The sequence below is a fragment of the Lontra canadensis genome, unplaced genomic scaffold (assembly GCF_010015895.1).
Source record: "Lontra canadensis isolate GAN:19392208 unplaced genomic scaffold, GSC_riverotter_1.0 scaffold130, whole genome shotgun sequence".
In the NCBI taxonomy this organism is placed as follows: Eukaryota; Metazoa; Chordata; class Mammalia; order Carnivora; family Mustelidae; genus Lontra; species Lontra canadensis.
Genome location: NW_022631124.1, coordinates 1,603,204 through 1,607,737, shown reverse-complemented (window position 1 = coordinate 1,607,737; position 4,534 = coordinate 1,603,204).

Below are 4,534 nucleotides of genomic sequence, written 5' to 3'. Positions count from 1 at the left end.
TTCAGCCTCTCATACCGAAGGGAAAGGGAAAGAAGGGTAGAATAGGCTCATTTTTTTCTTTTCTTTTCTAAAGCTACCAGAAGTACAGCATATATATATATATATTTTTTATTTTATTTTATTTTTATTTTTTTTAGTTAACTCTATGCCCAATGTGGGGCTTGAACTTGACCTGGAGATCGAGTCCCAGGTTCTACTGACTGAGTCAGCCAGGTTCCCCCTTCTTATATCTACTTTTGATTTACTACTAAAGTAAGAACAAGAGTCTGCACTTAGTTGTTTGAGGTGATAGAAAAGCTAGGTATGGGTGTCTGGGTGGCTCAGTTGGTTAAAACCTCTGCCTTCAGCTCAGGTTATGATCCCAGGGTCCTGGGATTGAGCCCCGCATTGGGCCTTCTGCTCAGCAGGGAGCCTGCCTCCCCCCCTCTCTCTCTCTGCCTACTTGTGATCTCAGTCTGTCAAATAAATTAATAAAAATTTTTTTTTAAAAAAGAAAAGCTAGTTATTTCTGAAAGTAAAATAGCTATATGTATAAAAAATTATCCCAGTACTATCAGGTAATATACTGTCATTGTAAAAAAAGATCACAAGATTTATGAAATTTGGTGTCAGGAGATATGAATATAAAGTTCAACTTGAGATCTTTACAGAAGTTAATAAACTATCAGAACATCACCTAGGTGGAGAAAAATACTACCTTCTTCATAGTCTTGTTGAAAGGATTATCAGTCTTGTACAAATAATAACAATTATTTTTGGTTCTAATAACATAAGATGATTCGTGAAGCTTACAAAGACACACCAAAAATACTATCCTTCTTCACTTCAATACATAAAATTACAAACATTTCTCTTTGAAACTTAGGAAAATTTTATATTCTTTGGCCCACCCTTAAAATATATTGTCCTAAGCCTCATGTCCTTATTGAATGTAACCCCTTTGCTTGTAATGAATGAGATAAGCTCTCATGAACTGAATTAAGCCATTATAATTTTTCAAAGGATAGCATGTCCAAATTCATCTATTCCCAGCCTAAGCAATCAGGAATAAGTAGCATAAAGCCATAATTGGCCTTCTGAAGTTTCAAAGTTAAATTATTCATTGGTTTACCTTAAAATGATTAAAATGCAGTTGTCTGTATAATAATTCATTCCACTGCCAAGAAGACTCCAGATTTTTAAAAAATGATACAATAATCCTGGCTCATTTAAACAGGTTGACTAGCAATGAGAAAATTTTCCTAAAATAAGATAAAGATTATGGACAACAATTAATTACTCTAATATCTTGAAAGTTATGAAATGAACTCTAGGTAATTCATAAGCATGTCTCATTAAATATCATTATGCAATTTACCTTTTTTATTGCTTTGCCACAAGCCACAATAGTTTGATTAAGCAGTAATTCAATCTAAGTTACTACTACATAAATATATTTAACATTCATACATTTTAATGTGTGTGATATATTACCTTTGTTTGATATATTTTCTTCCATCTCTTTTCCAATTAAAAAAAAACAACAACTATACTTTTAAATGGCATTTCAGTTGTTAGAAAAACATTTTCATTTGTGATATATAACAAGCCGCACAGGAATCTATATTTTACACTTTGAAAGCTGCTCTATCACAGCACCTGTTTACATCTCAAACATCCTGCAAATCAAGTGATTAAACCATTCATTTCACCATTCCTGAGTACTGTTTGCTTGGGCCTGAAGTCCCTTGTTAGCTAAATCATTCTTTTTTGCTTACGAACCGTTTTGCAAAGTTTTGCCATAGCAACTAAAGAGACTTGTGGAAGGATTTGCAAAATCCTGTCGTTTTCTCCTTTCTGAATGGCTCTACAGTGATTCAAAAATCAGGAGAAGCATCAGAGCAGGGTGTATATAGTACAGACATATGGGAAAATATTCCTGAACCTACAACTTTCTATTCCACACCTCAAGTCTCTGATGTGCATTTCATCGTTAAGGGTCAGATCTGGACTCCACAGTTAGATTTTAGAGTCTGCCTCAGGATTTCAAGCAGCAGAGAGGTTTTAATGAGGGGTATAAACAGAATTGCAGCCCAAGGCAGCACTTGGAATGTAAACGAAGCCTGTCTTATTACTAGCTATTGTGACAAATTATACTTTACTTAGACTTTTGGTTTTGGACCAATTACTTTTGCCTCTCCTGCTTCCCCATGTCATTAGAATTCTCTCTCTCTCTCTCTCTCTCTCTTTCTTTTAAAGATTTGTTTGTCAGAGAGGGAGAAGGAGAGAGAGAACACATCCACACAAGCAGGGGGAGGGGTAGGCAGAAGGAAAAGCAGGCTCCCCACTGAGCAAGGAGCCTGATGAGGGACTTGATCCCCAAACCCTGGGATCATGAACTAAGCCGAAGGCAGACGCTTACCTGCCTGAGCCACCCAGGCATCCCTAGAATTCTTTGACACTCCTAGTTGGAGTCTGGAGTCTACTGAATTGTGAGGTCAGCACATGAAGGTAGAGCTTGTACTCTAGCTGTCCCTGATTTCAAACATGCTCCCCCGTCTATGTTCCCTTTCTATAAAACAGTGTAATTATGAGTTCTTGTGCATGCTGTGTGATGAGGGATAAATAAATAGAAAGGAGAAGAAAAGGACTCCAATTATTTGCAAAACAGGATTTTTACCTCTAGATGTGTGCATGGTGCTAATAATTCTGTCTTAAAGCCTGTTTCTCGTGCTCATTTTTTATTTTCTTCTTTTTTTTTTTTAAGATTTTATTTATTGGCACACCTGGGTGGCTCAGCGGGTTAAGTCTCTGCCTTCAGCTCAGGTCATGATCTCAGGGTCCTGGAATCGAGCCCCGCATTGGGCGCTCTGCTCAGCAGGGAGCCTGCATCCCCGCCCCCGCGCCTCTCTCTCTGCCTACTGTGATCTCTGTCTGTCAAATAAATAAATAAAATCTTTTTTTTTTTTTTTTTAACATGACACACAGAGAGAAAGAGCATAAGCAGGCAAAGCACCAGATGGAAAAGGAGAAGCAGAATACCGGCCAAGCAGGGAGTCCCATGTGGGGCTCGATCCCAGGACACTGGGATCATGATCTGAGCCTAAGACAGCCATTTAACCAAATGAGCTACCCAGGCACCCCTTATTTGCTATCTTCAAAGCTCATTTTTAGTGCTATTCTGCACCTAAATATTCAGGACAATTCAGGAGAGGCTCTCCCCAGCCCTCTGAACCTGCCAGGTGCTGTAATTCCCTCCACTCCCTCTAGCTGGCTGCCTTCCACCCTTCAGTCCTGTACCAGCTTGAGCTTTGCTTCTTTGAAGATTTCTCCCCAAAGTTAAATCCCCCTGTTATGAAAACCATAGCATGCAGTCCTTCTCATCTCAGCACTTTGTATGCTTGTAAATACTTACTCATATTTACATGTTTCCTGTATGCGTCACTGCTGAGGCCATCTCCCTCCCCAAGCTCCCGTAAGTGTCTGTGGGCCTGGCAGCTCCTCACCACAGTGACCTGGAAGCACCCCTGGGGCTTGGAGACATTTTAATTCTCCAATCCAAACCACCGTTGGAACTCGCCCAAGCCATATGGGACAAAAATAATAAATAGTTAAACATCTCCTGGAAAGTACGAATGCATCAATCATTAGAGAATGTTATGATGTTTATTGATCTCTTACATACACTGTAGTGAAAACCCTGTGCAGCCGACAAATACAGAGTAAGAGAAGTCTTCCTTCTTCCCTGCTCACCCCCCCCCATCCAGCTCAATAAGACCCTGGAGATTTCCTGTAAGGGGGGCGGCTCCCAAGCCAATCTCAGACTGACCCAAGCATTTCTTCTCCTCCTTGTTTGCTAACGTTTAATCCCTCCCTTCTAGAATTATCGCTGCATCCGTGGTTTTTTACATCCAGTCCACAACTTCAAAAACTGGATTTCACAGCTCCTCTGAAAAAAGATATGTTGTCCAACACTTGCAGGATATGAATTAATCCATTTCTGAAAAGTAAATTGGTCATCCGAAAATGTTCAGACCGTTTGCTTTAAAAGTCTCACAGTTTCGAATTCCAAGAAATCATCGGCCCTCTCTGTATGTATATTTTGCCTACCATAATATTCACTGCAATAACATCTATAACAATAAAAATTAGGATCCAAAAATGCCCAACAGTAGCAGAACAATGATATTCGTGTGCACATTGTCTGAATAGTTTGCTCAAATCATTATTGGAAATGGTTATATAAAGGAAATGCTTATAATCTAATGTAAGGTAAGGAAATGCAATTTCCAAGTTGAATACGCAGTACAGAATTGACTACCGTAAATGATTCTTTAGCCCAAAAAAAGGGTGGATAAGAAATTCTCTATATGAAGTTCTGACTGTACCAGGCAGTCCTATCAGATCTTAACATTTATCAATAAAATATAGGAATTCAGCGTATCCGACCCTGTCTTGCACATAACACAGCGACGCCTGCCTTGTACCGAAGCCCCTCTATCCTGATCTCGGGCGGACTTCGGCGCCGCGGACCTCAGGGAGCCGGGAGCCGCCC